Genomic DNA, 23,345 nt, shown 5'->3' on the forward strand with positions numbered 1-23,345 from the left:
TTAGACTTTGATTTGAGTTTTTCTTCATTAATGAGGCCTAAGTTAACATAAAAACAACTTACTCAGCTAATTTGCCCATAATTACATCATCAAGACATTGAAATAGTAAAATTACATCATTAAGTCAAAATCTGCTAAAAAAATACTGAGGAAAAGTTGTCACAGAGATATGCGTAGTGCCATCAGGGATATGAGTAGCGCCTTTAGACATATCCATAGTGCCAGGCTTGCAGGAGGATTTTGGAGGCCTTCCCATGCTCCAAATTTAGAGCTTGATAGCTCATTGGAAAGATATGGATCTCTAGTTGTCATTTGACTCTTCAAGAAGGTGATTTGGACACTTCACCAGGGAGAAAATTTTATTTTCCCAGATTACTCCGATATGCGCAACGCCTGCCTCAAAACAGCGGCAGAAAGTGACTTTTTGACCCCTTTTTTTTGACATTTTCTCTAAATTTGTCTACTGACAAGTTTGCAAAAGTGAATAGATGAGATGCTTAAGCCATTATCTATCTAATAGTGGTGAGTTTTTGGTAAAAATATCCTTGATGAAAAAGCGTAGCACCTAGGCGTTGTGCATATAACTATCTCTGAGTTTTAAAATGGGCTAAAAACCACCAAAATTTTCAAAATGGAAAAAAAATCTCAAAATTTCTTCAAAATTGTCAAGTGAATTCATCATATGATATGTCATGCCATGAGAGAGACCTCAGCAAGTATATAAATCTTTTCTTTGTCCTTTTGGCTTGTTAGGGTTTCCTTTTGCTTTTTCTTCAATTGCTTGATTCTAATTTGGGATACCATGTTTCTTGTGTAGTAATGCATGGCCATATGTCTTTGCAAGTTATTGTCCCTACTTGCCTTCTTGAGGAGATTCTCTAGGTGGCCATTGACCTTTTCAACCCAATATACTATGTCTGCATTGATCTCTTCAGTAATTAAGTCATTAACAGTGATCTGACCTCTGGGTGGAGAAATTATTTTTGTAGCTCAAGGTCTCTCTTGAGACCTCTTGTTCTTGGTCTCCTTGGTGTGCTTTGCTCTTCTTTATCTTCTGTATCATCCAACTAAACCACTGCTTTACCTTTTACATCCTTTTTCTTCAAATTTGATATGTGTTTGTTTTGGATCATTTGGTTTATTTTCAATTGCATGTTATCTTATTGTAAGCATGCTATTAAAGCATTTTCCTCTGTCAACTTATATTCCAAATTTTTAATCTCATCTTCGTTAACAATTATGATTTGTTTTGCAACTTTTTTTTCATGACCTTTTTCCACATTTGTCACATTTGTACCTTGATGAGTGAATTCCTCATGCTGTGGGGATGTTCTTTGTTCACCTGCTGTAGGCTTGGTCCTTTCAACAATATTTGGAGAAAACACAAGAATTTTGCCTCTCGAATAAGTCCTAGTCACTTCTGCCCTATAATTCCTCTTGGTAGGTCTGCTTGAATAAGAAACCTCTTGCTGTATTGGTGAGTTTGGAGGAGTTGATTCATCACTATATATCGATGGAGAAGATGGAGGAAAAGCTAAATTTGAAAAGCCATCCCAAGATAAATTTACCTATGCTAATTGATGAAAAAATAGAGTTTTCACCAATCCATGATGAAATATGCTAGTATTATGATTTTCTCCCATCTTTTGTACCTTCTTTGTCATTTTTGTTAGGCTTCTATAAAGATAGTAAGGCAAATTGAGCTGCTTCACACTGATGAAATGCATCAAAAGTCTCATGTGGTATTGATACAACCTTGAAAAATTGCCCTCACATGTAAAATATTTCATGATCAATTTCATGAGAGGGGCATATCTGTCCAGCAAATGTTTGAATGGAAGAACATGTTTTGGAGTTGTCTTATATGGTGTTTTTAGGTAGATCTTGTAATTCTGAAGGTCAATGTCTCTTTTCTTAAACCAAGTTTCTCTAGTGTTTGGAATCCCTTTGGCTGTAGAGATGAATTCCTTTGAAAGAGTAAACTCAACTCCTACTATAGTCACTTTATCCATCTTCAACATGGTGGCAAAATTACTGGTCAGATGGTCAGGAAAGTTAAGTTTCTCAATTCTCTAGCAGAAAGCAAGACAACTTGCATCTTCAAATGAGTTTATGATGAAAGGAAATGATATGATTTCTTGAGTTGAGGTAGCCTCATATATGATGACCTACCCTCCTTTATGCCTTGTTTGTTTAGAGGTTTCAGACTCCATGATAACACCTAGCTTTATGGGAAAATAACTAGGGTTTTACTTGTAGGCAAACAGGGGATTTTGATAGCTTAAGAAAATTAAGGCAAATGAAAGGGTTAGGGAACTGGTAAATTCTTGGGAAAATTTGGGAGGATAGTGAGGGATGTTAGGGAGCTAAAAAGGGTATAATTTCAAAATTTGAGTGAGGGGAAGGGTTTTAAAGAAGGTAAACACAGTCTAAGGTTAGGAAAGTGTACCCTGGCTAGGGTATGCATAAAAATGATGTAATTTAAGGATGGGTTTGATAGAGGGTGTTTGGGAATGTGTGATTAGGATAGGGGAAGGTGCATAAGCATCAGGATACAAGTTTTAATAACAATCTAACCATGAAAATCATGGAATCATGAAAATTGTTTTCAAAACCCTAGGAGAGGGAAATGAAACATAGCAACACAATTAAGATATTACTTGAGGAAATAAGAGGCCAGCAACTTGGATTTACTACAACACAACTTGAATGCGATGAAATAAGTCATTGCAAAGAAGTTTGCAGCCTCTAGATGAAAAACACAGCAATGCCAGGATTTGCATAGCACAACATGAGGATTTGCACAACACATAAGAGAAACTAGACTGGGCATGCAAAAATTGACCTTTATCTGAAAAATTCGATTTGTTTTGTTGGAGTAATGTCTTGGAAAACTAAATGAGCAAATGCAGAGTGAGTGGGACTCCTTTATAGTTTGTGGAAATCAATTTTTCACTTATATGTGGTAGTGGACCCACCATCACTTTTCATAACTTGACTTTGATAATGCAACTTCATGACTTTATGAAAGTATTTCATTAGAAATGAAATAAAAAACATGATTTAAAACTTTAATAGAAAACTTAACTTTTACTACTCCTTTATAAAATGGATTCAATGGTGATATGACCGATTTCCAAGAAATTAACCCTATGACCTAGTGGTGACCAAAAATGGACTTATGAGATAAATTATGACCATAATGACTATGGGACTCTTCTAACAGTAATTTGACTTGACCAAGATGGTATTAATTGACCATGGAACTGAAAGGAGTAGTAAAGACTGAACCTTCTTGTTGGCTTAGTGGTGTTTGACCCAGGTTCAAAAGTGATTTAGCCAAGCAAATCCCTATACTACTGTCCTTTTGGGCAACAGTCCGTGGAGCATGGAATGAGGTCTCACCTGAAGTAGTATGGGAGGGTGCTAGAACCAGGGTTCTGCACCCTAGAGATGTTTGATATGAGGTGATTGGTATGCGGTCCAACCTTCACACTTACTGCGCTACACACACCAGTGAGCCCCTTGCACCCTACAATATAATTTTTGTGCAGTTCGAGCCACAGCATGACCTGTGTTATTTACTCAAGTCTTCCTTAATTAGTGTTTATTATCTGAGTACTTAGATTATTTTTATATATAATCATTCATACAAGTATTCATCAATTGCGTGCAGCAAATAAACTGAATAAAAGTAATGCATAACATCAGAATACAGATTCAAGAACAGATGCACATAGTAAACTTCTCTTTTATTAACTTCCAATCTCAATTACAGACCGGACTCTACGTTGCACACTCAGTTGCAGGATTCCATGTACTCAGCTGTAGACATTACTAGGCCTTTGCGCACTCAGCTGCAGAGCCTCTTCCTACTACTATGACTGAGTACGCTTCAGATTCAACTCTAACCTCGAACCATGCCCTTCGCTATTCTATCCATTATTCACTACCTTCCTTTACACTTAGAAACTCGCTCTATTTATACAATCCCATGGTTCGTGGACCATGGGTACGCTGACACAACTTTACATTAAATTACAATATTCTAGGGCAGACAACCTTATGACTCATCCTAGACTTCGAGCTCCGCGCCTGCAATTCACGGAGTCTTACAATACAATTGACCAAAACTTGGGCTTTAAGCCACAAAAATATGTTGCGAGGGATACCATGACCAACGGGCCCCTAGCACAATCATCGTGACTCATCTTGAGTCACTCTGCTAGAGAGACGATCTTGGCACGGAGCCCCTCCAACTGTGCTTGTGCTGTGCGAAGGTCCACAACGCACTGTTCTGCCGTCTGTTGGATCTGCTCCATTCCTTCTTCTGAATCCTCCACATCTGACTCGTGTCTATTCTTTGGTGCCAACTTCTGGTGCTTGTGTTTATAGTCCTATGCCCTTGTCCAGCTCCTCGGGCTGCGAAGACTGTGCTTCGGCTGATTAGTCAGAGAGTTTGCAAACCCGTGTAGGGTTTCAATCCGCTGCCATTGACCTCGCGTGGGAAGGGTTCTCCATTGAGTTTGACTAGCTGGAACACGCCTCCATCAGTGACCTCTTCTACCACATATGGTCCCAGCCAGTGTATTCTAAATTTTCCTAGAAAATTTTAAAACTTGCTACCATACAATAGTATTAAGTTGTTTACCTTAAAGGTGCACAACTTGATATGACAATTGTGCCAGGCCTTTCCACACTATTTTTGTACCTGCTGATGAAATCTCACTATAAATCGTTCTTCCTCGAGCTCTTCTAATTGTGTGAGCCTTTTCTCCAAAGCTTCATGATCCGTCATGCCTGTGAGTGCTGCTATTTGCAGACTAGGGACGATGTATTCCATCGGCATGACTGCTTTTGTACCATAGACCAACCAAAATGGTGTCTGTCCCATCAATTTCTTGCATGTTGTCCTGTACGCCCATAACACAATGGGTACGTGTAGGTCCCAGTCATCCCGCTACATGTTACATAGTTTGGTCAGTGCAGTCTCTAGTATTTTATTGAATGGTTCTACTGTCCCATTGGCCTGTGGGTGGTATGGTGTACTTTTCTGGTGATAGACCTGGAACTCTTCTATGAGCATGCTGATGGTTTCGTTCAAGAAATGTGTCCCGCGATCGCTCATTAATATTTTCAGACATCCAAATCGTGTCAGTACGTTTTTGAACAAACGCTTTGTAGTCGTAGCAGCCATGAAGCCCTTGGCCGGTTGTGCTTCCGCCCATCGTGTTAGGTACTCCATCGCGATGATGATGTAGCACACACCCGTTTTTCCCTGAGGTTTTATTGGGCCCACAAAGTTGATTGCCCCTTTCTTGAATGGCTACAGTGTCATTTGGGGATTTAGTGGCATCTCATCCCTTCGTGATGGTTTTCCCGTCCTTTGACATATGTCGCAGGCCTTACAGTGTGCTTTCAAATGCTGGTGCAAGGTTGGCCACCATAGCCCTGAGCAAAGAATCTTTTTTGTGGTCACGCGTCCTACATAGTGTCCTCTTGCAGCGGCCCCATGTGCTTCCGCGAGGATCTAACCTAATTCAAATTCAAGTACGTATCTTTGCAATATCTCATCGTTGCCCATCTTGTAGAGGTGCCCGATGATAAAAGAAATGTTCGTCGCGCGCACCACCAATTCCACGTCCCATTTCAGGAAGACCAAGATTGGCGCGGAGGCCAGCTTCCCCTTTAGGACATCCAAAATTTTCATGCAATCATCATTCCAACAATATGTAACATCTTTTTTCAATAGATTTTCCATCGGCACTGCTATTTGGGCATCACTTTTGATGAACTTCCTATAGTATCCAGTGTGTCCCAAGGTAGCATGCAGTTGCTTAACACTCCGTGGTGCTTCCAAATTTAGGATAACGACAATCTTTGCAGGGTCCATCATCAACCCTTGTTTGCAGACCACATGTCCCAGCATGTTTCCAAAGGGAATGAGGAATGTTCACTTCTTCAGGTTCAGCGCAATCTGGTGTTGGTGGCAAGTATCTTGCATCAAATGTAAGCTTGCTACATGGTGCTTAACTAATCCAAAGACAGTCCAATCATCCAGATAGATCTCCAAGAACTTGTGGATGTATTCTTTGAACACTGCCACCACTGTGCGCGAAAATATTGCTGGCGCGTTCTTCCGTCCAAAGGGCATAATAGTGTATTGAAAGCAACCCCATTATGTTTCGAAGGTCGTCTTGCTCTTATCTTCTAGTGCGATGTTGATCTGATGATAGCCCGAGAACCCATCCGTGAACGAGTATGCTTCCTGGCCGCCAACATTATCTAGTACTTCATCTGTGAATGGTGTTGGGAATGGATTGTGTAAATAGGCATCGTTCAACTTCCTGAGGTCTATGCATATTCTGATTTCACCCTTTTGTTTCTTCTCCTGTACTACCATAGGACTCACCCAATTGGATTCTTCCATTGGTTCAATAATTCTAGCTGCGAGCATTTTTTGTAATTCGTCGTGGACCTTTTCTTTATACTTTGGGTTCAAGAGGTAAGGCCACTACTTGATTTGCTTCGCCTCCGGTTTTTGAGTGATCTTCCTCATCGTTAGGTCACCAATGATCCCTTTTAAGTCTGTGATTCTAGTTAGGAACAATTCTTGGTATTCGTGGAGTAACTCAATGACTTTATCTACCGTAGCATTGTCCCAATAGTCCCCAAGTGTCTCGTACTTCGGCTCCGCTTTTGTGCCAATGTTTACCTGCTTTGTTTGTAGCTGCGTGGTGATGTCGAGATCCTCAATTGATGGTCCTCGAACCTCGCGACAACCTTTGGTTTCTAGAACATGAATATTGCGGGGGTCGTCATCATCCTCCTCCACCTGTATGTTATAGCATTCTAGGGCACTGCTTAATTGGGTTGCCCATACTGGTTGAATCATTTCCATTGGCTCCTGTGGTATTTTGGAGATGGTGGCTTTTACTACTTGTAGTGCATCATCAATAGTATCTGTCCACTAGTCTTCAAATGTGAATGTTAATAAAAATCCCCTGCGCAAGACATCCCATTCGCCCATAACATGTCAGAGTTCTGTCTCGGTATACCAATTCATGGGTATGACATCCAAGGTATGGTATAATAAGTGTACCCATTCAGGCTGTGGTTCTTCCCTATAGACCTTGGTCCATTTCACAAGGTGCACGTGTGGGTCATCTCGTCCATCGTATTTATCTTCCAACCATAGTTGTGGTTTCCCAAATAGTAGGTGCATCATCCTTCTACATCCGTGCCAGTCCTCAAAATTTCCTTGATGTGTACCCCACCATCGTGTGGGTGTTGCACCTAGTGCCCACTTCAACGCATTGAATCGCTACTGTTCCAGTACTATGCTTTCAAATTTTTTCAGGAATTCATCCACCGCCTTCAATCCATCATATGTCGGTAGCTCTCTTGCCTCTATTGTCACGCAACGCAGTGATCTAACCATCATGTTGCAATTCAGCATTGTCACTTCATGCAACTGATTCTGCCATTGCTCTACTTATTCGTCTGAATCCAAAGTACAGGAGCTTTCGTGCTCCCACGAGATCCTCCCATCCACCGTTGTATTCACCCAATCTTGGTCTCGTGTAGTTATCTTGTAAATACAATCAATATCATCGTTGCTCTAATCGCCGCGCATTGGTTCAGTGTAGCGCGCTCCTTCGGCTGGGTCCAGTGGGACTACTACGCGTAATGAATTTTTCTCGAAGATCATTTTGTGCTTCTTCAGGTTGATGACTCCGTCCATATCAGTTGCCCCGTCTATTCCTAACAGCGCGAGATAGGGATTGCTGTCATCGACAATCTCTATTACTTCAAAATTCGCCTGCGCGCTCATGCCTTCAATATCAACTGTTACCCCTTGCAACCTCCCCATGGGCAAAATATTATGTTGGTTCACCATTCGTAATTGAATAGGGGACCATTGTAATGTGGGCCTGCCCATGCGTTCCCATGTTTGCTTCGATAATACATTCGCGTGCGAACCTAGATCTAGGATTACCTAATCCATTTCATACTCACCAAACTGTGTAGTCAACCTCATTTCCCTTCTAGTGTGCAATGCATGCTTCCCCAATTTTTGGACTACGTGCGGTTCTCCTGACCCCGTGCACCTGGTGATCAGTTCTTGCAGTCCTTTAATTACCTTGTTTTTGTGTAGCAGTTTCATGCATGTCTCAAGAAAGGTGGTGAGCATTGAAGGATCCATTCATGGCTCTGGTTGATCCTTACTCCCTGAAGTCGAGGCCTCCGCGAAGCTCTTCTTAGCTTCCATAAATGTCTCCTTTGCACGTTCTAAGTCAAACTCGGGTTCCTTTGAATGAGCCTTGTGAACCCACACACTTTCCTCTGCTTGCTTCCCATTATCCTCTCCCATGGTCGTATTACTTTTGAGCATCATGTTTATGTTCGAGTCCTCTTTGCGCGGCTTAGACCTCATCATTTGTATATTCTGAGTCGAGGGAGGCTAGAATACTCCTTTTTCGCACATCCTTGTGATCAACGTAGGATAGTCTATTTTTTCATGATCAAACTGAGCACAATACAAACATGATATCCTCGTCAGGTTGGTACAATCACAGACATAGTGCCCTGGTCCTCCGCAATTGTAACAAATTAATTGTCCGCGGCCCCTTCCTGGTCCCATTCCACCTCATCCTCGGCCTCGCCCCCGAAATCGAGCACACACAATCCCTACATCTGGGTCAAGGACTCACGTTTCAATCTACATCCTATAGGCATGGGTCCGATCCATCATTAGCTCGTAACTGCGGAAAGTGCGTTCATCATGGCCTACCGACCTGTAGAAATTACAAAACAATTGGTGGGGTGTCTGTGTATACTTCTACAACAAATGATAATTACTCATCGTGTGTTTCCCTCCTATCTGATAGATTGGGCACCATAAAGTGGGTGCCGCACCCAGCCTTGCCTGTGCCTCCGGTCTTAATGGCATTGGCCCTCCTCCTGCCAAGTAGTTCGTGAACGCTGGATAGTGATCCTTGTCATGGCCTTGGCCATTGCATTTTATGCACCATACTACCTCGCGCGCCTATGGTCATGGTGCCCTATCCTGCTTCAAACTCTACATCTCCAAACACAGATTCTATGGTTGTGCGTGGATTTGTTGAACTCCCAACCCAGGGTCTTGTATCAGGGTCTCATGTAATCTCATTGCCATTTCCAACGCTTCAGCTTGGGTGGAAAGTTTCTATTGTGACAGCGCCATCCTCAAGTGCAGTGTCAGAGATGCTACAAACCATGCGTGATGTTGTCCATCTGTCAATGCCATATTGGCTTCATGGATTGTACTCTTCAGCCATTGATCCAGGTCCCAGGGAGTCTCATCCAGGAGCACCGCAATTTCTTTAAACCCACTGATTGACTGTGTTTCTCACTTTGGCCTGCTAAATTCCCTATTCAACGCATTCTAGATATCTGCTATCCCTGGGTTTCGGTGGTCGTTAGAGTGCTTGATATACCATGTTAATGTGCGATGCTACAACGCACTCACCAATGTAGCCTTCTTAATATTATCGTTCGTAACAACTTATGCTTCCCATACTACTATTACCATGAACCAGAATTGGTTCGGATCTTCATTTGCTACTCCTCTGGATACTGGTAGTTTGATTACGCTTGCCATACTGAACTGTGGAGGTGGTGGAGGTGGAGTGGATGGAGATGGAGATAAGGGAGGCGAAGTGGGTGGTGGTGTGGGTGGGAGTGGTAACCACAGAATGCACTGTCTTATCAAACTGACCGTGCTTCTTGAAGATACCTTAGTGAGCTTTTCCTCGCTCTCTTGCGAGGGTGAGATTAAGGGACTCTTTTCTAATTCTTTGCTACTCTTGTAGATCTTTCCGCTCCACATAGTCCCAAACATTAATGTATTCGCATGACCCTTTTTTCACACAATAGCATCTTAATCCAAGTATTCAAAGATTTAATATACTTACCTTGTGGTCCTTTGAGAAAGCATCATTCTACCTCGCTATAGTTCATGGTCATGTATATCGCAAACTCAGTGATAAATCCCCCTATTATCTGGTCGAGCCAATGGTCCACAGCCCGCGTGATCTTATCTTCTGATGCTTCTAGTCTGTGCACTAATTCTGGAGTCCACACTATTGGTTTGTCGAGCCTACACCTTCCCTGGCTGTCAGCTAACTTTGCGATCCACTCATACAGCTCAGAAGGAAAGGATGTAAAGAAAATCTTGTGGATTTTTGTATACACGTAATGCTCCAACCACTTTTCCTTAGATACCTACGGAGTTCTGTTTTCCTGTGTCATGAACCCATTAATCTTCTTGTCCAACCACTCTTCAATTTCCTTCTTTGTTGGGTTCCAGTGGCATGACATCATACATCCATTATACAGATCTTGGTCCCAACAATGAAACCACTTTTTGGCTTAGTGGGGCTTGACCTAGGTTCAGAAGTGATTTAGCCAAGCAAATCCCTGTACTATTGTCCCTTTCGGCAACAGTACGCGGAGTGTGGACTGAGGTCTCACCCAAAGTAGTATGGGAGGGTGCTAGAACTAGGATTCCACACCCTGGAGATGTCTGATATGAGGTGATTGGTACACGGTCCAACCTTCACACTTACTGCGCTACGCACACCAGTGGACCCCCTGTGCCCTACGATACAGTCTTCGCGTAGTTCGAGCAGCAACGTGACCCGTGTTATTTACCCAAGTCTTCCTTAATTAGTCTCTCTTATCTGAGTACTTAGATTATTTTTATATATAATCATTCATACAAGTATTCATCAATTGTGCGCAGTAAATAAACCAAATTAAAGTAATGTATAACATCAGAATACAGATTCAAGAATAGATGCACAGAGTAAACTTCTCTTTTACTAACTTCCAATTTCAATTACAGACCCGACTCTTCCCTATGCACTCAGCTGCAGGGGTCCGCGCACTCAGTTGTGGACTTTACTAGGCCTTTGCACACTCAGCTGCAGAGCCTCTTCCTACTACTATGACCCAATACACTTCCGATTAAACTCTAACCTCAAACCATGCCCTTCACTAATCTATCTATTATTCACTACCTTCCTTTACACTTAGAACCTCACTCTATTTATACAATCCCATGGTCCGTGGACCATGGGTAGGCCGACAAAAATTTACATTAAATTACAATATTCTAGGGAGGACAACCCTATGACTCATCCTAGACTTTGCACTTCGTGCCCGCAATTCGTGGAGTCTTACAATACAATTGACCAAAACTTGGGCTTTGAGCCCCAAAAAAATACTGTGGGGGATCCCATGCCCAACACTTCCTAACCAATGACCAATTTTTTATTGAAAAGCTACTTGAAACCATAAAATTTTGACGTAAGACCCTAGTAGTAAAAAAAAAAACTTTGTAAGAGCACATTTGATCACCGGTGACTGAAATGACTAACATACACTAAAATGTTAAACGAGCTAGAAAAAGAGAGAAAAAGAGTTGTTGAAATCTTCTTTGCATGAGTTTGTAGGACTGATTTAGCCACAAGGAAAGACAGGCACGAGGTACATTATCACTGCGACGAAGTACTTGACTTGTTGGGTAGAAGCACAACTGGTGAAGGATTGCACGGGTGTGACTACCGCAAAGTTTCTATTTGAACATGTACTAACACGATTTGGATGCCCAAAGATCTTGATGAGTGATCAGGGTATGCACTTTCTGAACGAAACAATCAGCGCACTAACGGAGGAATTTTAGGAGTATCATCAAAAGAGAAAACCTTATCACCCACAATCTAACGAGACAATGGAGGCATTCAACAAGGCACCGGAGACTATGCTAACCAAGGTATGAAATGCTCAGTGAAGTAATTGCGACCTATGCATACCTGTAGTATTATGGGCTTATTGGACGACATGCAAAAAATTAACAGGACAGATACCCTTTAGGCTAGTATATGGCAGGAAAAATTTAAGAACCACCCTAAATTTATATATATAATAAATGGGATAATCCCCATGATACATAGGAAAAATGGGAGGCGATTTTATCAATAATATAATATGTATATATAATATTTTTGGAAAATCTCTCACCAGATTATATTATCTTGTACAGTGATGGAGAATCTTTCACTGAATTATAAAATATTGTAAGATCTTCTCAAATCTTTTATTGAATAATAAAACATTGTGAAGTCTTGGCGAATGTTTTGTTAAAGTATGAAACCATATATGATAATAAGAAAACATATTCATTAAACTGTAATATACTAACATACATGTTTGGAAAAAAGAAACATAATTTTCTCTTCCTACAAACAATATTCCATCCAAGTTTCAGTGGCTGTGTTTGTCATGGTTCTTACAATATACTCTTTCATATCCTTCTATTACTTTTGATAATATTCCACAACAAAGTTCTTGTAGGTGTTGATATTGACAACAAGTTCTGTCAAGGTAGGAGAGATTAATCTTTTCTCTACAACTTTTGTCAAGCTACCACTTTTTTCAAGTTATCAAATTTCTTTCTTATTCCATAGACTCCAACTGCGAGATTAAAAAAAACACATCAAGTTTGTTTACCCCAACACGCCAACAAGTAGCAAGCCCCAACTATATTATATAAGAAAGTATTAGGTATCCCAAAGGCTTGAAGGGGATCTAATTGAAAGAAGTGACCATTGTGAGAATCCTTCCAATCAATATATGAATATATAAATGTAGATTTATTATTATTTTAATTGGAAATCTTCAATTAAATAATAAAATTTAATTACGTTTCTCCCAATCTAAATTGCTTATTAGCATAATTCACTACCCTCATAGGTCTGGCATTTTTTAACAACGTTGTAACATGTAGATTAATTTCCTTTTTGGTGAAAAAACTCCACCTTTTAGGAAAATATGGTGCAGTGGCTCCAACCCCTATAGATCATTAGGACAAACTAAGAATAGCACAAAAGATGAAAGGTTGTACAAACCAGCTTATTTTTCAAACAACTAATCCAACATCAGTACCTAAACTTTTTCATGAAGATATCATATTGAGAATGTTTGAAAAATGGTGAGAAATATTTTGCGAGGGTGATGTGGAAAGAGTGATAAGGTTTCATTGTTTTGAATTTTTTTTGTTAAATTAGAAAAAGTTAAAAACCAATATTAATGGAGATATTGGTATTTTTTACTAAATTTTGTGAAGTGACTAAATGTAGCTTTAACCATTCACCTTAAGATGTTTTTACAATATAATTTCCTAAGTCTATTTAATATCTTCATTATCATAAAAACTAAACTATATCCATCTTAACTCCACATCTACCACTCTTAGGGGGATGAAATGTATTTATCCCTCTGAGGACTTGGTAGACCCAGAATTAAGATAGATCTAAGATGATAGAATTTCCCCTTTAAATAGTCTATGCTCACATGAATACCATGGTATTGCCATGGGTCAATACCATGGGTTATCATAAACCTGGAGCTTAAAAATTACTATTAGTAATTTATAAAAATTAATAAAATTAAGAATTGATTTTTATTTTATTTTTTATTTCAACCAAGTTAAAATGTTTAACATACATTAAATTACAACATCCATTTTTACTCTTGATCCACCAAGCCCCAAGAGGGATCAAATATTTTTTCACTCTATGCTAGTTCATATATCACGATATTTGATCCCTCTCGGGGCTTAGTAGATCCAGAGTAAAGATGGATCTATGATGGTTTAATTCCCCCATTTAAATAGGCTACATTCCATGTGAATACCATGGGTCAATACCATGTGCCATTTTTATTTTTATTAATACTAATATTAGGATTAATAATGTTTTTTGCATGGTATTAATAATAATCTAGCCCATGGTATTTGGTCCATAGTATTTTTCCCATAGGTTTCACCTAAATATAATGCATTTTTTGAGTGTTCGTAAATATAAGGTGACTTATGGAGTAAATATAAAAAAATGTTTTATTTGTTTACCATACCTCTCGTTTATTTATATTTATATTAGTTTACCATACCTCTTTTACAAATATGGTATTTGGCCCATAGGATTCACTTAAATAAAACCTCTTTTTCGAGCCTTCATAAATAGAAAGAGGGTTATGGACTAAATATAAAAAGAGGTTTTATTTATTTACCATACCTCCACTTTATTTATATTTTTATTTGTTTACACCCTTGCATGTACATAAGGTGACTTATGGAGTAAATATAAAAAATGTTTTATTTATTTACCATACCTCTCATTTATTTATATTTTTATTAATTTACCATACCTCTTTTATAAATATGGTATTTGGCCCATAGGATTCACTTAAATAAAACCTATTCTTGAAAATTAGGGCGAATGGAAAGTTGTAACTCCTAATTTCAAGGTCCAAATTTACCTTTTTTACCCTCTCCCTTAAAATAAGGTGGGCTATTTGAGGCGATTTGTAAAAATATACTATGATACAAAATATTCGCCCACTAAAAATTTAAAACCCCTTAATTTCGCCTAAGGGCGAACATTCGACCCTAAAATTTTCCATGGTATACGGGGTTGAAGCATTGATGCCTATGGAATAAATCGTGCCTAGTCTGCCCATATTAGTGCTCACAGGTATGATGGATTGTGAAGCCTTGGAAGAGAGGCTCACGTAGTTTGATGAGTTGGAAGAAGAGAGATTTTGGGCTGGATTTCACCAGTAGGTCAAAAAGCAGCGTGAAAAGGCATGGGATGATCAACATATTAAGCTACACACCTTTAAGGTGAATGAATTGGTGCTATTGTATGACAGCAAGTTTAATAAATTTCCAGGGAAACTTAGAATGCATTAGCTGGGGCCGTATGTTATTAAGGAGATTACCGACGGTGGCGCGGTCCAACTGGTTATGTTAAATGGCGATCCCTTCCCAGGGAAAGTGAATGGAAGTCATTTGAACCCATACACAGGTGGCTCGACTATCTGAATAGCCAACAGAAGCACAATATTAGCGCTCCAGGCAATTGAAAGGAGGCGCAGGACTATAAACTACACTGCCTGAGAGCTACGCGATGTGAGGACTGCGTGAAGCAGCGAAGCATCACAGGGTCCGCGACAGTGCGAAGACAGCTACGCTAGCGTGTAGGTCTACTAGAAAGTGACTGTTAAAGTCACTATTCACAATTTTATGGTTGGTTTGAGGCCAAATGGAGTGGGCGGCAGGCATTTAAGGCGAATTTTATTGGATAGATTCTTGAAAATCTGCCACCAATCTAGCATTAATGGGCCGAATTTCGGGGGAATGATCGAATTTGAATTCAAAAGGTCCTATAAATTACAAGTGGTTGTCCAACGAACAACACTTTCCATTTTGAGAATTGAATTGTTGCGATATCAAGTCTGTATGGACCTTTCAAATTTTGAGGCTATGAGAGCAAGTTCAGTGTTTGAAACATTGCCAAAGCAGATGGACGACCTTCTGACTAGAATGATGTCAACACCCCAGGAAGTCGCACAGGAAATAGCAGTAGTGGAAGCCCTAGATAGCACTGGAATAATCGTTGAGGTACCTAAATCACCACGAACTCTGATACCTAACAAGGATAAGCAGGCCATGATCTTGATACGCATCTCACCCAGAAATCCACAGAGGACCAAGCTCACCTTGTAGGAAAAGGGGAAGGCCATTAATTTGGAAGCCAATGAGGAGGAGTTTGAAGAAATCCTGGTGGAGGAGGAAGATGTAGAGCTGGAAATTTAGACCCAGGGTGCAGACCCTATTACCTGGTTATCTGAATATGTTCCTTCGTGAAAGGGAAAAGCCAAGGCGTTAAAGGACATAGATGAAAGCAAGAGCTCTTTGCAAACTCCGTTGCTCCCAGACGATATTGTTTTTTAGGGATCTCACTTGGGGTGGGTTCTTGTGTTGAAGTTTGAAGATTGGGACCTCGCAGACCACGAGAAGTTCCCGCATTTAGCGACTACAAAGATAATGCACCAGAGGATGGAAATGATGGCTGGAACGGTTGAATTGGAGCCGCGCACATGGCTCAAAGGTGTAGAGAAACCTGGGTTGCTAAACCTGCTTTGGGTGTCGCATTACCACCATGCCCCAATGACTGTCTTCGTCATCAGGCAGCTGCTCTTATTGGTGCATGATGCGTGTTTGTGGCTAGAAGAGCCCATCCCCATCATAGACCATCTGATTCACAAAATTACATGGTTTCCTTACTTAGGGGAGGATCCAACTAATATTTCTAAATGAAAAGGTGGTGAGTTGGCCCTCGCGGAAGCAATGAAGAAAAGGTTCAAGTTGCAGAAGAAGAAGAGAGGATACACCATCTCCAACATTAACAACCCTGTCGTCAAGGTCGTGACACAAATCCTGGTAGGGAAGCTGATGCGGAAGTGCCACACGGATGAGGTGCCTGCACCCTTAGTCGCACTAGCGGCCCAATCTACGAAAGGAGTCCAGTTCAATTGGGCGAACTATCTATGCGACGAGTTCCTTGCGAACCGTCCTGAGTCACAAGAGTAGGGCAAAACATTTCACTATGCATGGCTCCTATTTTCAATCGTACTGGTGGCATGGGAGCTACCCTAAGATAGCCAATTCCCTTTGGTCGTGTTGGACCTTCCAGAGGCAGCGAGTTACGCTTCGCTGTGGGTGACCAGGGACACACAATGGATAAAGGAAAGTAAGATATTTTGCATATTAATGGAGATGAATATTTGGATGGGAATCAATGGCAAGTCGCAGTAGTTGCCCACAGTCTATGCTAGTTTGTATAGCTTTGCAGAGTTCAAAGTGGATTTCCACCATGTCGTCATTAGGGCACGGAAGGACCCTATGAAGACATGGGACAAAATACCATATTTGGATACTGACGATGTGATATTTGCAGTCCTTGAGTCTTGGCCATCGGAGTGGCGTGCTCCAGCTGGCTCCTTGGTGGAAACGGATAAGTCTGCCATGCAGCGCAAGAAGGAAGAGACAAAGCTTCGGATGGCGCAGCTGGCAGAGAAGTGCAGAAAAGAGGAAGCAGGGGGGAACCCCCAGGTAGTGCATGACACCGTGAAAGTGGCCGAACAATAGAAAATAGGGGAAGAAGAGCACGAAGGATAGAAGTCACCTTCACCCGGCATTGAGGTAGAAAGAAAGATAGAACAAGGTGGCGCAGACCTGCAAACGACATCCACACAAGTCAAGCGTCGGTAACTGTGAGAGCCGATAGTGTCGCAAAAGAAAACCAAGGCATCCAAGATGTCCTTCGACCCAATCACCCTCACTAAGGGAGATTTGCATGAAATTAGAGAAATGGTCAGGGATGTCACCGTAGAGGCCCTCCAACAATTTGAAGAGCAACAATAGTTGGTATTGGGGACTCTCAGGACAGAGTTGTAGGAGTCGTAGGTACGAACTCCACAGGCTGGCACAGTGTCCACCAGCCTCGTGATTAGCACTTCAGCTGCCAAGGAGATGTTGTGCACAAGGGTGACCAATATGGTACTGCTGCGTGATGGGGCGCTCACTACAAAAAGTGAGGCCGAGATGCCTAAGGTTAGTAGTATGGAAGGGGTAGGGTTGAACATGGCCACGCTACCTTAGGATATGCTCTACCACTTAGAGGATGGAGTCACCATGGAACTCAGGGCTCGAGAGAATCACGATCTATAGGTGATGAGCGAGCAGCGCATCAACATCGAGCAATTGGGCCTGCATCACAACGAAGCAGTGGAGCAGACCAGGAAGATAATGTAGGTTGTAGAGGAAGCCTACCAGATGGTCTCGAAATTGGACATTCAGGCAGAAGAACCGATGGAGGTGTGCATCTACAAGTTGTCCACAGGGATGCATGACGCTCAAGCACAGATGGCCAAGGTTTAGCTGGAGCTGAACCTCTCCGCTGGAGATTAGGGAGCAGCACACCACCTGTATTATAACAACAATGGTGGCAGTTGATATTGCAGTGGCAGACTGCATGCAGCTTTTGGAACAGTCTTTTGAGGTCCTAATCACCTTGTAGGAGGACCCAAATGTTGAGCACCTCGAGACAAAGGCACGCGAGCTACAACAAAGGTATGATGAAGTAAAAGGGACTGTGCAAACGGTTTCCCTTACATAGAGGCTTGCACAGATGCAGGAGGCAAAGGCGCTCAAGGAATAGGTGGATGTCGCTCAACATAAGGAAGCAGTTTTAAAAGTGCACCTAGAGCCATGGACATACGAGGCTTACACGATCACAACCTCCATCGAAGGAAAGCTCCTGAAACTGCAGGCAGCTCAATAGAATATTCAGAGCAGTAGTTCAACAATAGTCACTAAACAACGCGTGGAAGAAGTCTAGCAAGCTACACCTCAGCACGCTGCCGAAGTTGCGGTGATCCAAACCGAGCTCGGCGGTCTTCGCGCTAAGATCTGTACACCTACAGAGTGACTCGATGGCGAGTCACGATGTTTGTGTTGGGGGCCTGTTGGACATGGGATCCCCCAAGGGTATTTTTGGGGCTTAAATACCAGATTTTGGTCCAATTTTGTAATCCTAATGTAAAGACCTCACATTTTGTGGTTGCAGAGCACATAGATGTTAAAGAGTCATAGGGTTGTCCACCCTTATTTTGATAATGTAATGTCGGTTGTAAAGGATCTACCCATATTCCGCGGACCATGAGATTATATAAATAAAACTAAGCTCTAAGTAGATAGAGAGATCAAGACACGAAAGAATCAATGATGGAATGATGTATGAGAGATAACTCTGAGTAGAAGTCTAGGTTTTGGGCTGTAGCGTAGGTAGAGGCTTTGAAGCTGAGTGCGCAGAGGCCTAGAAGTCCGCAGCTGAGTGCGCGGACCCCTGCAACTGAGTGCACAGGGCGAGTCAAGTCTGTAATCGTTTGGAATTATCAATAAAGAGAAGTATTCTATAATTTTTGCATCTTTATTTTTGGTTTATGCATCTGTTATATTGTGTATGAATTTCACTTCTAATGCTTATATGATGCACGAATGTGTATAACTGTATTGGTTAAGTGAATGCAAGTAAGAAAATCTGTTTATGCAAAGCTAACAAAGATATGTTAATGAATCAAGTAAGATACTTAGTGTAGTTTGGGTAAATATCACAGTTTGTTGACCTAGCAGTGCGAAATCATATTAGCCCTTGGCTAGGGCTGTGCAGAAGCTAATTATAACATTTCACAAAGTTACTGAAGGGAAGAATAGAGGGATAAGCAACCTATGCGAAGGCAGCGATAGCTGGAATAAAGCGACATCACATCCATCTCAAGGGTGTGGAAACTTGGTTCTAGCATCCCCCTATATTGCTTCAGGTGAGACTTCAGTCCGCGCTCCGTGGGCTAATTCCGAATGGGCCAGTAGTTGTTGGGCCTCCAAAATGTCTTTAAAATGACATCCACTTTCACCTTTATCGCCTCCATTTCACTCACATATCATATAGTTACAACCAAATATCCCATAATGAGACACATATCCCCTAAGTGTCTCATAGAGTTCTAATCCAAATAAGAAATGATGAGACACCTTAGAGAGTTACAATCCAAATGGGACACATATCCTTCTTTGACCTTTATCCAAATCTCCTTTGAAGGGAATTCGAATTTGAGCAATGAAGGCCACATAAGGGTACCTTTATCTCCACCATTTCACTCACATGTCGCAACTCCATAACCATATAATCTTTCATTAGCCACCATTTTCATAAATATATGGGTTAGGATCCTTATTTACCAAAGTTATTTATTTTATGTGTTTAAAGTGAATTTATGATTAAAAACTAGGAAATTAACATGGTTTCATCTATCTATATATGTGGATTGAGTTTCATGACATGTGTAGGTCATTTGGAAGCTTCCAAGGCACCCTTATGTGGCCTCCAATGCTCAAATTCGAATTCCCTTCACAAGAGATTTGGATAAAGGTCAAAGAAGGATAAGTGTCCTATTTGGATTGTAACTCTGTGAGGTGTCTCATCATTTCTTATTTGGATTAGAACTCTATGAGACACTTAGGGGATATGTGTCTCATTATGAGATATTTGGTTGTAACTATATGAGATTTTAGTGGAACTTCATTAAATAGGGTAGCTTCTTATGTTTTTGTATAAATAGGAGAGCCTTCTCCTTTGAAAGGCATGTGTAAAGTTGGAGAAATGCTGATGTTTTTAATAGAGAATTTGGAGCTTACACTTGGAGATTTGAAGATTTAGTTTTGCTTGCATATGGAGCTTCTTCACTTGCGATCTTCATACACCATTGGAATGGCCATCTAATGATTGTGAGATTTAATTGCTTTTATAGATTAAAGTTCATTTGTTTCCTTAGTATTAGTTTTAAAATGACTGTGTAATATTTTCTTTTCTGAAAACATTTCAATAGGGAAGATTTATGTATTTTCTAATTGAATTAAGTTTGAGGCAAGGGCTCATAGTTATTTAGTTTCCTTTCATGTTCTGTTATTTACTTTCTTAGATTAAACCATCAATTCATTGTATAATTGAATAAAGGATCAGGCCAAGAAGGTGACTTCAAATTGGGTGATTGAATGTTCAACCTATGCAATCATTGAGCTTTACTTTTTTCTGCTTTTATATTTGCTTTTAAGATCCTGATTTAATTGCATTAACTGATATTCCTAAAGATCATTCTAAGAAATTGATTTAATCATATTTCAAGATTGAATGGTTGAATATTTGATACATGCAATTACTGAGTTATTTTTTGCACACTTTACTTGCTTTTCTAGGACATTAGAAGTTAAAGTATAAATAGTTGCTTACACATCATCTCAAGAAGGTAACACTTCATAATTGAATGCTGGAGTAACTAACTATACATTAGTTGCTTTTGATTTCATAGGTTAGTTGAATTTCATTTTCATTATTTGATTTCATAGATTAGATGAATTGGTTTTCGTTATTTTGTAGTTATATTGATCTAAACTAAAAGACAATTTCTAGCACATACAGTGCACACATGCTTCACAAGTTTATGAAACCCCCGGGTTGACAAATTAAATGATAGGCAATCACTTTTCCCCAACATTTTGGCGCCATTGCCAGGGAAGTGTGCATAGGAACTAACTTCCAGTTTAGAGTGCATTTTATTTGTTTTTGTTTTTACTAACCATTTATTAACAAAGGATCTAGAATGCAACCCAAAGACTACATTGAGGAATGGTATCAAGAAGCGGTTACGCCACAATATTCATCAATTCTTCAAGACACCCTTGTGGCAAATCTAAATGTTAAAACGATTTCTCATGTCCTCATGCACAATCAGGCACATTTCACAAATTTGGATATGAACATTTTAGAAAGTTTAATCCGTAAATGGCTCCATTGGAAACATTCATATACTTAAAAAAAAATAAAAAATAAAAATCTTTCAAGTAGGATAAACTAGGAAATAAAATCAAGCTTGATTGCATTTTTTTTAGAGTTCTTGATTACATTTTTTTAAGTTTTTAGATTTTGAAATATTATAGAATTTCATTTATTTTCTTGCATTTCTTCATTAACCTCACAAAAATATTTTCAATTAAAAAAAAAAATCATGTTTTGATTCTTAAAAAAACGAAAAATCATGTTTTGATTCTTAAAAAAAATAAGAAAAAATCATGTTAGATTTTCAATATAAAAAAAAAAAAAAAAAAAAAAAAAAATCTTCATGTTTTTGAATAAGGGAAATGTAGAATTTTAAATAAAAATGATCAATTGATAACTGGCTCTAATGCAACCTGCAAAGAAAAAAAATTGTTAGCTTGGAATCCAAAATTCAAAAATCCATCATAATAAATAAAAAATAAATCATGCTTGAAGAGACTGCCGTTTGTGCAACATAGCTCAAAAAAGGTTCTAAATTGTAATATTCTTTGCATGTGTTATGAACTATATCATACAAGCCAGCTAGTCTGGTCGTTCACACCAAAGAGGAGTCGAATTAGATTGGTAGGGTGGTTCTATTCTGATCCAACTGCTTTGGTAGGTTCAGTTGGCCATATTGACTGGTTTTGGTTTGTAGTGACCTTCAAAATGCTGTGTCCTGTTTATTTTTTTTCCTATTTGAATAAGGTTTTGAAAATTAGCTAGGGAACACAGCCTATTCTGCAGCTAACTATGTGTTCTGTAGCTACTTCCATGGTTTAGCAGGTTACAGGTGTCAAACAAAGAAACCGACCACATGGGCATCTCTGGAATCATCTCGACATGGATTCTATCCTAGTCACCCAGCCTAGATCGATAAAAAAGCTAGCTCAAGACCACAATCAAAGCCCTGTTTTCAAGTTCCAGTACATTCACTTTGAAGCCTTAGTTGTCTGAAATTGAGAACCATTAATTATTTCTCTAAAAATTCAAAATTTCATAAAAAAGAATTGAAGCTACCATAATCTGTTTGAAGAATAACATTCGAACCAGACGCTGGGGAGAAGTTGATCAAGCTCTTCATGGTGGATCTACTAGACAGTAGTTTCGTGGCTTCCATTCATGGCATTGATGAATTTTTTCATGTGGCCAATCCTATCGACTTCATCCCAAAATATCCTGAGGTAAGTAACTTGGTCGCTTCAATTTTCCCAAACAAGATGTCGTTCATATATATGCATCTAAGTATTAATACTTAGTAACTTGAAATGATGTCATCTAGCCAGAAGTTGACAGAACGCTAAATGTTCTGATGGCTTGCACAGTGGCATCTGTATCCACGCTTATGGAAGAAGAAAAATTAGTGCATTGATGAAATCCATTAGATGTGTATCCCATTAGATGTGTATCTCCTTACTGGATAGATACATAACTAGCCTTGAGAGCCACCACACAGCAAATCAAAACCAGAAAGCCCATGTGCAATACTTGCAGAGGAAATGCGTAACAACTGAAAAAAATGTCAATTTTAAGACATAGATTTCGAACAAACTGTGGAAAATTAGAAAAATCCAAGACATGGGTTTTTCAGGAACAGGGCAAGTTAGATAACCCAAAACATGTTTCCTCAATTTAACAACCATTTGAGAGAAATATTAGATTCTTCAGGACCCTGTTTCGCTGACTCTGTGAAAAAAAAATAGTTTTAATTAATGCATAGAGACAACAGTTGCGGCCATGCAAGAATCAAATCTGATTTTGGGATGCTATGGTGGTTTGAGGAATCAGGATTGTGATTTGATATCACTACATCCATGGATTCACTGCCATAGAAGAAAAATGTGTAAAAAGGAGCGACAAAGGAGGCTCCATTGATAGTAATATCCTCTGTCCATGGTCAACATTAGTCCGTAGCACTGCTACAATTGTAATTGATTGATTTGATTATTAATTCACCGCTAAATTCAATACCTATCCAATGGTGTATGGTTAATGGCTACAGTTAGAAGTTATAGGCCACTA

Source organism: Pinus tabuliformis, chromosome 8 (assembly GCF_031772625.1).
Source record: "Pinus tabuliformis cultivar Carrire ecotype Pingquan chromosome 8, CPIR1, whole genome shotgun sequence".
NCBI classification, from domain to species: Eukaryota; Viridiplantae; Streptophyta; class Pinopsida; order Pinales; family Pinaceae; genus Pinus; species Pinus tabuliformis.